Source organism: Ipomoea nil, unplaced genomic scaffold, assembly GCF_001879475.1.
Source record: "Ipomoea nil cultivar Tokyo-kokei standard unplaced genomic scaffold, Asagao_1.1 scaffold1353, whole genome shotgun sequence".
In the NCBI taxonomy this organism is placed as follows: domain Eukaryota; kingdom Viridiplantae; phylum Streptophyta; class Magnoliopsida; order Solanales; family Convolvulaceae; genus Ipomoea; species Ipomoea nil.
Genome location: NW_017617781.1, coordinates 558564 through 570613, shown reverse-complemented (window position 1 = coordinate 570613; position 12050 = coordinate 558564).

Here is a 12050-nt window from a genome sequence, read left to right as displayed (position 1 = left end):
GATCTCCGCATCGGAAACACTGAAACACCTGGCCATGACAATCTTGGCTCGCACGCACCTTCCCACATCTACGGCAAACAACCGTCTTAGCCTGATTCCCTTGCTCCATCCGGTTAGGTCCTTGGGTTGAAGATGACACGTTCTTGGCTTGAAAGCTCGGTCGTGGCTTCTTAAAGGTGGAAGAACCCCCGCTCTCGGTCCTCTTCCTTGCTAGCTCATAAGATCCTCTCTGAAGCTGCTGAACACGGTACAGATCGGCGGCACTCACATAAGCATCCTTAAGAGAACTCGGCCTGCTCACAGTCAAAGCTTTTCGCGCCTCATAATTCAAACCGGCCACGAATTTCTCGACCTTAGCGAGCTCCATAGGCACGAGCATTCGAGCAAAACGCGCCAAATCCAAGAACTTCTTGTGGTATTCGACCACAGACAGAAATCCTTGCTGCAGATGGAGAAACTCTTCATACATGGCGGCTCGCACATGTGCCGGGTAAAACCTCTCGCGCATCCTATCCTTAAGCGCGGACCAGTCGAACTCAGGCTCTTTAAGGTAGGCCGGACCCTCATGAATCCACCATAGATCAGCCTCATGGCAAAAGTAGAACGCTGCCAGTTCTACCCTTCTTTCTTCGGGACAACCCACAACTGCGAAGATCTTGTCGAACACCCTCATCCATTCTTCCAAAACCACCGGGTCTTCTTCACCCGCGAAGGTCGGCGGCCTGTGACCCGACACCAAGCGACCTATATCCCGGTGCCCAGCAGGTTGAGGAGGTGGCACAAGGTGATTGTTGTTCAGCAAAGCTTCACTAAGCGTCTGCGTCAGCTGGTGGAGATTCTAAGCGAGATGCTCGTTTGTAGGGGTCTCCGGGGTGCGTGCTCGGAGACGAGGAGGCATCGCAAACTTCTACAACAACAACACTGTTACCAAAAGATAGCAAATAAGCAAAGAACATAAAGCAACACTCAGCTCACCGCGCAACCTAGAGTCCTAAGCCTAACACTTAGATTCTTAAGGTCGCTTAAAGGTCTCAAACCACACTTAGCCACTTAGAAAGTCTAAACTTAACCCTCCTAGGCTCAAACCTAGGCTCTGATACCAACTGTAACACCCCCTAAAAAACATGCTATTTAAAGCCTTAAACATGCAGATATCTAAACCAAACAACCAACACAGCGGAAGACTGAAAGAAAGTTATATATAAATAAACTGGGATACGGGGTGCTATGCCACGCTCACCAAAGGGTGAACGCTCAGGCAAACATCTGCAATGTTCAAATCTAAACCAATATCTCAACGTACTAAGTCTAAGCTGCCTCACAGACCACAAAACATAAAGGAGAAGCTATACTAGCTGGCACTAGACCACGCACTCGTCTAAACATCACCTGAAAGAACACAATAAACATGGGATGACGCCCGGTCAGCGAATAATACTGGTAACCCACCAATACATGTGAAATAACATACATAGATAAGATATAAATTTGTAAAGCCATTTTCGAAACGGAATACATATATATAAGTTCAAAACCAAGAGTAATAGTCAACACAAGACTGAAACACTCTCAACAAGAAACGGAAAAAATTATTGTAATATAAGTATGCCATATAAAAGGAACAGAACATTAGGAACTTTATAGATGATGTAAATAGATTGAGGGTCACCAAAATGACACGGAGCTACAAATTACTTGGCGTCTGTTGTAAACATTCTTCTTGCATTAATGGCATGATTTGTAATGGCTTTATATTTATGGTAGGATTCCTAATATTGTATGGTAGGATTCCTAAAAGCTGTTAAAATAGAGATTATATATACTATTGTAATGTTATACAGAGATTGATGAGAATAATAATAAGAAATACTTTTCTCAGTTCTTTATTTTTCTTCTTCCTGCTCTTGTTGTTCTCCGTTATTGTTCTTTGATATTTGATTTGGTAGACTCTTGACCCTATGATTTCCCCTGATAGCTCGTTGGTTGATAGTTACATCTGAGCATGCAGAGTTGAAATCACTATTTAGTTATATATGTGCATGCCTTTCGTGTTTAATCTATTCTCTATTACATATGAAGTGTGATGATGGATAAAGTTTCAATAGCCTTCATGCCTGTTTAATGCCTTGCGCTACATGCCCGCAAAGTTTCTATAAGTACTTGGTCAGAATGTACCTCTTGAGTGTTAAATTTATTTGCATAAAATTTGAGGCATGCCTGAAAAATTCTGATTGGCGCAGATTGAAAATTAAATTCGTGAAAAATACCTGTTGAAATCCTTTTGGCCTGATATTTTTCTGGAGAACCTAGACTTGTGGTATTTGATGTTTGTAAAAATATTTTGTTAGAAATATGCTTTGGTTTTTCCAGAAAAATTCTGTAAAGTTTTGGCAGTGTGCTGCCAGTTAATTTTCTGCCTGGCACAATGTTGGGAAAGTTTTTGGGAAAAATACTTCTAGACCTAGAATTGACATTAAATTTTTTATGTACAATCTATACTTGATGTACTTCTTATTTGGTAAATTTTGTGTCAAAATGGGTTATCGTTTTTCTCCAGAAAATTCTGCAACCTAGATCAAAATTCTGAAAATTTCTGCCGGTTTTCAGATTGTATATCTTGCTATTTTGTGTTGTTTTGATACTTGTATGAAACTATGAGATAAAATGACAGCTTGCTTGGAAAAGTGCTGTTTTTGACTCTCCGAAATAGGAATGAATGGGCCCGGCAGCGAACATGTGTTCGTTATCCTTCAGCGAACGATACTTCTCTTATTTTATTTTCTAATTTATGAATTAATAGAATATCTCTTGTCATGTCATGCATTGTGTGTACCAAACATGATACTCTTTATTTTGGTGTCCAAGACATTAGGGACAATTATATCACATATTGAATATGCTTCTATTTAATTGACAACATTTAGCATATAATCTTTTGATTAGGCTCATATAAGAGAATTTGTTATTTCACTTGTTGGCAATTAATTATTTGCTATACGCCATATCTATTGAGATTTATCACACAACTAATAAGTGAGACAATAGCAGGAATTCTCAATATGGTTTTCATTGTTAGGTTGCACCTGTCATTACTAAACCTCAGTTTGATCTTGTGATATCAATTAGATGATATGAGTCTAAATATTGTGATATCTAGCGTGAATATTGTCTATAGTTTTGTCCGGAAGGTGAGTCATAACACGAAAGATCTCAATACTTAGCTTAGTATTGAAACAAAATGATATATAGTGCATAACATTTGGATATACTTTATGTCTAAAAGGTAAACTAAGAGCACTAATATTCCTTATGTCACCCTTTAGACCAAACCCTCGATAATGAATAATTGATCGAATTAATAGAAGACTCAATCATCCTTCTAGATTAGTCATCTTGTATTCCAGTAGTAATACATTACAAAATCATATATACTGAATAGTGTAAGTTTCATTGTCTTCAAGGCCACTCATCTTGTACTCCAGTAGTAGTACATAACAAAACTATACTAAGTTTTTGAGTGTCATTGCATTTTGAAAGATACATCTAAAACTTAGTTTATGTGGGAATATACTATGAGTTCTTAGCCTTCTCTATTTGATAATGTGACTTGTAATTGTATTGTTCTTCTAATAAAGGTCTAGAAGACCTCATAAGAGGATTATATAATCTTTGGGTGACTATGGCTCATGACTTATGACTCATGGAAGAAGTGTTAACTTCCTATCTTTAGTGATATGATATTCTACAAAAAATAATTTATAATACTGTCACGATGTGATTACATGATATAATTATTTTTTTAAATGAAATTTGCTTGAAATTTTAGAAGTGAATCACATCATGTTAGTTAGTCTGAAGCAAATTTTTAAATGATCTATTTTATTTGGGGACATTCAATCTCATACATATACTACTATTTTTGAGTCCAAACCCGACTCACTGCATAACGCGATTATTTCCTCATACACATAGTATGTGGTAGAATTAAACTTTTCCCGATCTGCATTTCTAGTCTCAGTATGTAGTCCATCATCACCTCCTTATATCTCTGTGGGCTATATATAAACCTATGTCTGTTGTTTAAATACCTAGAACTCATTATAGGGGATCAATAGATACGCCGACTGCATACATCATGCTCATTTCACGGCATTAGGAGGAGATGAGCCCAAATTTAATAGAATGCCGAGAAATTTCATAAAATGAAAAGATCTTCATTATTTAAATCCACGTATTAATTAGACTGAACTAGAAGTTCAAAAGATAATCTATTTGAAATATTAGCAAATAATCTGACAAATATATTTATTGATCATGTTGATCATAAAAGAGTGACTAGGTCTTATATATAGTATCATCCCTAACTTGGACTGCAAATATATCTACCGATACTCCGTGATGCCAGAAGTGTAGGAGATCTATCGGTGTAAAAGTTAAGAATCATAATACTAGATCTAGTAAAGAAACTTTGTCACTCTTGAAATACCTTGAATAATCTTGTCCTGAAGATGTTCGTCCAGATAACGAGAAACCCTAGTCAATTCATAGGTGCACCAAACAAACGTAATACTAGGGATGCGGAACGACCAGATCAAAATATTTTTTAGAAATGTCTAGAATCTGTTTTTTTTTTTAGAAATTGCCATTACTTTTACAAATATGGGAGACATTTATAAAAAGGTTATAGTTGTCGACAACACAATTGCCATTACAAATTGCTCGTTATATGATAATATGGATCCAGAGTTTGGCACCGGAAGTGCCATGACTATTTAACGTATAAAGGAGCAATTAATGCATAACTCGACATGCTAAAATGAATAATTCTCTTTATACCAATACACCGTTAAGCATTAACCCTGAAGGTTACAAATAGGTGTGTGCATGAAAGAGAAATAAGAATAACGAGGTGATAAGATATGAAGCGAGTTTGTAGCTTATGGGTTCATGCAAGATCCTTGATTGATTTTAATCAATATACTCTCTCATGGTAAATGGCATTAAGTTCCACTACATAATACCATTGGCAGAATAATAAATTTAGATATGTAGTTAAATTTATTTTGAGAAATCACTGATGAATTTATAATTCCCGAAATGAGAAAATGAAAATCGTAACATGTACACTATTAAATTACAATGGTCTTTTATATATGACCTGAGACAGTTAATAATTGATGGAGTATTCTCCTCTTGAAGAGGAAATATGTATTTATTATGTGCCATTATGTACTCTTTAAAGAGTTGCGAATGGAGTTATTATCCTCATGAAGAAAGAATAATATATACAATTATATGCTCAATAAAGAGTTGATAATGAACTTATTTATTATCTCAGTCAATATTGATGGTATAAACATCAATGAAATATATAAAGAACTTGATGTATCAGTTCATGTCTAAATACAGAGATTTTTGAAACATAAGCTTGGGAAAACAAAGCATTATCTCGACTTGAAGATCGAGTTCTTTCCTTGAATGAATTTTATACACCAGTTAGCCTACATCTAAAAATGCTTTTCACCTGTCTATATGGTTAAGTATCATGTTTTGTCCAACTATAGGTTGCCGAATAATATCTTGAAGTAGAAAAGGAACCGTTTAGACTCGGTAAGGATACCTTAACAGTCCTTTACTTCATTGTCGTTGGAGCACCTTTTTAGAACCAGAAGTTCCATAATCGCAACAGGCATGATATTTGCGATAAAATTGCTAACATCTAGGGTTCCTTCTACAATGAAATATTAGAATAGTGTTTAATATATTCTCCGAGTTACAATAGAGTTTGACATTTATATGAGAAACAAATGTATGGTTTTGATAGGCTGCTTGGGTACTGACTATTTTGTTTGATCCCCGTGATGCCAAATCCCAAACTGATTAAACAATGAATTACCCCAATGTCCTAAATAAGAAGATTATTGTTTCCAGGGGGAGCAACAAAATATAATCTATAAGTAATTTTTATTGGTCCAAACGATCATGAGAAATATGATAAATCCTAATGACAATTCCGAAGATTGTCCTATATCTCCTCTCTACACTCTTTTGAAACAATGACTTTACTTTGAGCTAAAAATGGAATTCATGTGGAAAATATCAATTAAGTCATTACAATAAAAAAAAAAAAAGGGTCCTAACTCATTATCGAATCAAAAAGATAATTTTCAAAAATGCTATAGATATGATCTTTTATCATATAAATCTATTAATATTAAAAATAATGGTGACTCGGTTTTTTATAGATCAATTCCTCAAGTAACTAAAAGGCAAGCGGTTTCTGATAATTACAACATGTCGCAAAACTCCTTGTTTGCAATAACAGGAAGTATCCCTATCAATATTTTTATAGGAAGAATAAAAAGGGTATAGATTCCATATATCGAAAAAAATCTTAATAGAAAATATTTTAATTGGGAAAATATCTATTTTGATCTTAGAAAAAAAGTGGCTATTGAATCCTGGGTCGCGGTGTAGAACTTGAAGATTGTTATCTTTAGGGGAAGACGAAAAGTACATTATATTCACTCGAATAAATCCCGTAGATTGGGTCTTAAAAGATAATAGTTGTACTTTCCCAACATATACATACCATGTACTACTTTTTTCACTAGGTTTTTCCATTGGGTTTTTCTAGGGAGGTTTTTAACGAAGTATGTGTATGATATAGTGAACAAGGAAAGTTGCAAGTAAATATTTAAATAAGACAAACCCCAAAATCCTGAAGATTATACCTTGAAGGCTTGTGGTTGTACTCTTTTTCCCTTAACTAAGTTTTTTTCCCACAGAGTTTTAGTTAAGGTTTTTAATGAGGTAACCAATACAATATTTGATTTTTACAAATATCATGTACTCTTTTCTTCAACTAGGTTTTCCCACGAGATTTTCCTAGTGAAGTTTTTAACGAGGCATGGATGTATTTTCGGTATACCTTATTACTCTTTTCTTGTTTAGATTTTTCCGACAGGGTTTTCCTAACAAGTTTTTAATGAGGCAAGATTATGGCAAAATAATGTCCAAGGGGGAGGTCTTATATGGACATTATTCTTGCATTAATGGCATGGTTTGTAATGGCTTTATATTTATGGTAGGATTCCTAATACTATATGGTAGGATTCCTAAAAGCTGTTAAAATAGAGATTATATATAACATTGTAATGTTGTACAGAGATTGAGAATAATAATAAAAAATAATTTTCTTTGTTCTTTATTTTTCTTCTTCCTGCTCTTATTGTTCTTCATTACTATTCTTCATGAGCTAAAGGCTTGCAAACAAACCTGCATTACAACAGTATCAAAGTAGTATACTAAATAGAGTAAAAAATTAAATGAACCCTTTCATTAAACGTGAGCATGTATTTAGCGCTTGGTTATTAGTACAAAGAGGAACAACTGAGTATGATTGGAAACTTAACTGAATCACGGGTATATTTATATTGTGGGTGATGGACAATTTTAAATGTCCTCACAAGTGCACGAGTCAATTGTAGTGATAATGTGCAAAGGCAAGGGTCGAACTCACAGGAAATTGATACAATGCAATTTAATTAATAACTAAACTTAAGAAGTAATTGAATGAAATGTTCTAAAGGACTCAAAGTGCAATAAGCTTAATATCAATAGTAAAAGCTAAACAAATGCTATTTAGAAAATCAAGAAAAGAAATGAACAATTTAAAACTAGGAAAATAAGATTGCAAATAAATCAGCAGTTAAAAGGAAAAACGAAGCTATGGGAAATGTAACAATGCGATTTGCAAACTAGAAAATAATTACTTAACAATTTGAAATGCTCAGAACTAGGGGTGGGCATTTCGGTTCGGTTTATCCGAACCGAACCGAACCGAACTAGTATTAGAAAATCAAACGGTTCGGGATTTTGTAACCCGAACGGTTTAGTACCGAACTGAACCGAAACCGAACGATTTGGCAAAAGCCGAACCGAACCGAATGCTATATAATTTTTTAATAAATAATAATAATAATAATAAATTAATAATAATAATAAATCCTATATATAATAAAGCCATATGGTTCTTGTGAAAATTAAATGGTGATAATTAACATTTAATTTTCCCAAGACCATAATAATATTGTTAATTATAATAACAATAACAATAATAATAATTACAATAATAATAATGATAATAATTTTCACTGACAGTTTCTAATATATATATATATATATATATATATATATATATTTATTTATTTATTTATTTATTTATTTATTTATATTTCAATTTCTACTGGCAAATTATTGTGTGAATGATGGTTCACATAATTGTATGGATCATGAATATCAAATACATTTTTAATATATTAAAAATACATTATTTTTATATTGAAAGTACCTTACATACATATATAATGTACCCTTAGTATATTTAAAATATACTTTTTATTGCATGCAACCCCAAAGTTCATAAGTTTGAAATTAATATATGGCATAGCTAGGCGGCCTAATATTTAAGATTATTGATGTGCATATTGAGGACTACGGAGACAAAGATGCGTTATTTGTGGATTCATCGGATACTATCCAACAACACTCTCCAACTTAATTGATGTGAAATAGGCTTAGTAACATTAAGATTATATTCTCGAATTATTAGTTCTCATCTTTTATTGATTACACACTTAATTCGATAGTATTTGGAAGAAAAAATCAATGTTCGAACTAAGATTGTAATTTTGGTCTTTAAAGATCAATTGTATGTTGCTACATCTGGAGTTAGAAATCTCAAAGGTCTAAAAATTTTGATCCGTGGTGACTCTAAAATTGTAATTCAATTACTATTGTAGTCTACTATTTGTAGTTTACTAAATTCTTAAAAATTTGTAATATTAAATACTATGTACTAAAATTTTAATATAGTTTAAGATTTGTAGTAATCACCCACCTTAAATATTATTTTAATTGTAAATATATTTATGTTCATAATTTTATCATAGGAATTCACACATAATAATTATTAAATAACAAAAATTTTATATATGAATAAACCTCATATAGGGTATATTTTTATAACATATTTTCCGTGCATCGCACGGGACAAATACTAGTTAATAATAATAATAAAGAAGTAAATCCAAGTTCCTTGATGCCTGCTCCACCGTTCAGTTCTCATTCTTACTGGTACCGAACCTTAAATTTTTTATTTGATTTCTTTATAGCTTGTTTTCTACATTGCACTTTTGTTGTTTGTCGCAATTGTTCTTTACCTCACAATTATATCTAACTTGAAGTTATATTTACAATATTCAGTATTTTCCTTAGTTTCATGTTTTTCTATAAATTTAATGTGCTTTACCGTCATTCTAATCTTGATTTCTAGTGCACTATAATTATTTTCTAGTACTGGAATATATTTCGAGTGCACTAGAAATGACAGATTGTGTCCAAAAATTAACTATATAGTAATTGACACTTGTTCTTTTAATATCAACTATACAAATAGATGATTATTCATCTTATCAACAAAAATATTCCAACTGAACCAACTGAAGAGTCGATTGTGCAAAAACGTTAACTGATGTTTGGTAATTAGTACTTAGTATTGTGTTTGAACTTTGGATTGCTATTTTGTTATATAATGTTTAGAGTTTGAATTTGGATTATGTGAATATGTATTGTTTGGTAGTATGTTCGAAAAATTAGGAAATGTTGAAATTTGAGGATCTTAAACCGAACCGAACACCGAACCGAATTAAATCCGAACCAAAACCGAACCGAAACTTAATGTTAAACCGAATGATTTAACTTTTTCAAAACCGAAAAACCGAAACCAAAAAAAACCGAACCGAAACCCGAAACGCCCACCCCTACTCAGAACCAATTAACAATTAGACTAAATTTAACTAAACGAAATTGCAGGTAGAAAACAAGGCAAGAAAGATAGTAAAATAACAAAGTAGGATGGCAAGGGAATAAAGACTAGGAAGAGAAATTCAAAGGTATGGTGTTTACTCACTATTTCTCTCAAACATATTAATAAAAACTAAATTGGTCTGATTCAACTTAATTAATCTCAACACAAAATGTAAAATAAAACTTAAACTATATTCAATTGGCAAATCAAACATAAATTAATGCAACATGTTCATAATAAATGTATCAATGTCCCTAGCGAAGGGAAACTAGCAGCACATTATTCTAAAGACAAGTTTCGTAGCTAAAATTATACTCTCATAAAACACAAAGCAAACTAAATATTGAAAAGCTATACAGTAACCTTGAATAATAGCAATAGAAAATCAAGAGAAGAATGGAAGAAATTCTTATGCCAAATTGTTTGATTACGTATGCAATCACTGCCTTTAGGTGGAATATCGCCCAGACTACGCACGAGGATTTCAAAGCTGCTGCCACAGGTGATCTCGCCAAAAGGGACTGAAGCCGTCAGTTGCAATTCGAAAATTGCCGCACCACCGTCGGAATTAATTTGGAGCTGTTGATCGGAACTATCGGCTCACCGCCTCCGGAATTGATCCGGGGTGAATTGGATGATCCCTTCCTTGAATCGGCCTCCATTTATAATAACCATACCCAACGGCTTCCGTTCGAGTTCTCTGCGATCGGATCTCCCCAAGAATCGGACTCCCCGCGGTTCTGATTCGCAGATCGGACTTCTCGCGTTCTGATTCGTAGACTGCTCTCTTACACGTCAATTGCGATTGAGGGAAAGAGGGAATAATATTTATTTGGTGGACTCCAAATGTTAGGCTGATACAAATAAATAAAATAAACTAATAATAATAATAATAATAATAATAATAATAATTGTTATAAATATTTCAATTAGTGGTCATTAATTTTGAGACTCTTCATTTGCCTTCTGCTTAATATCTTGTTTATGATAAGTATATGAAAGGTTGTAATGGTCCCTATAAATTGAGAGTGAAGGATTAATGAAAAGATGGTCTTATGAAATTGTGTTCTATACATTGTGTTCTTCATCTCCTTTTTTTCTTATCTATTCTATATACTCATATACATACAATCACTAAGCAGTACCGTGCAAACATCACGCGAGAACTAACGAGTTGATAGGCCGAATTACAACACGTTATCAGCACGAGTCTCTATTGTAATCTCCGGTGAACGGTACTATTGGTTCATTTTCCTGTGCATTTTGTTTTTTTTTTTTTTTTTTGAATCATATGCCATTGTATATATATAAATATTATGTGTATATATGGCTATGAGTTTGGTTTGGAACCTTCAATTATCGTTTCTATGAAATGAGTGATTATTCTTCTTGTTTGGTAACAACTTTTGAGTAATGAACCCCTCATCAAGATATTGTTAAGAATTTAGGTAAATACATGAATTTGTAAATACATATTATCTTTATTTATTCTCTCAATTCTTGTATATGAGTTAGGCTCTATATGAACCACGAATCCATGATGCTTTGAAATGGTAAATACATGTAGTAATATGCCAAATTGCATGTATATGTATCCATGTATGTTCTATGACTATGGATATCGAATGCATAATCGACCCTTATTATATGTTTGCATCGGATTTCTGTGTTTGTATTAGAATGCTAAGAAACATATATGCATATTTATGTAAAAGATGTTTCTTCATCCATTGCTTGAACATGTATTCAAAATTTTGATTTTTTCCCAAGTTGTCACATTGCTTCCTAAAGTTGCATCAAATAATGATCTTGTAGATCATGCCTTTCATTGAAAAATGTGAATTTATTGAGCTCGCCATGTCGATAGCAATTTTTTCACTTGGGCTTTGGATATTGAAATATATTTTGCATCTAAGGAATTGAGCCAAACTTTTGTTACTAAGTCACAGAGCACCGATGCCCTGAAGGCACAAGCTCTCATTTTCATACATCACTACTTGAACCACGATATTAAAAATGAGTATTTGATTGAAAAAGTTCCTATTGCGTTGTGAAAGTCCCTGAAGGGCCATTTTGACTAGTAGTCATCTATTGTCCTTCCTCAGACACAATTTGACTAGCTTAATCTTAAGTTTTAAGATTATAAGTCACTAACTGACTATAATTCAGCTCTGCATAA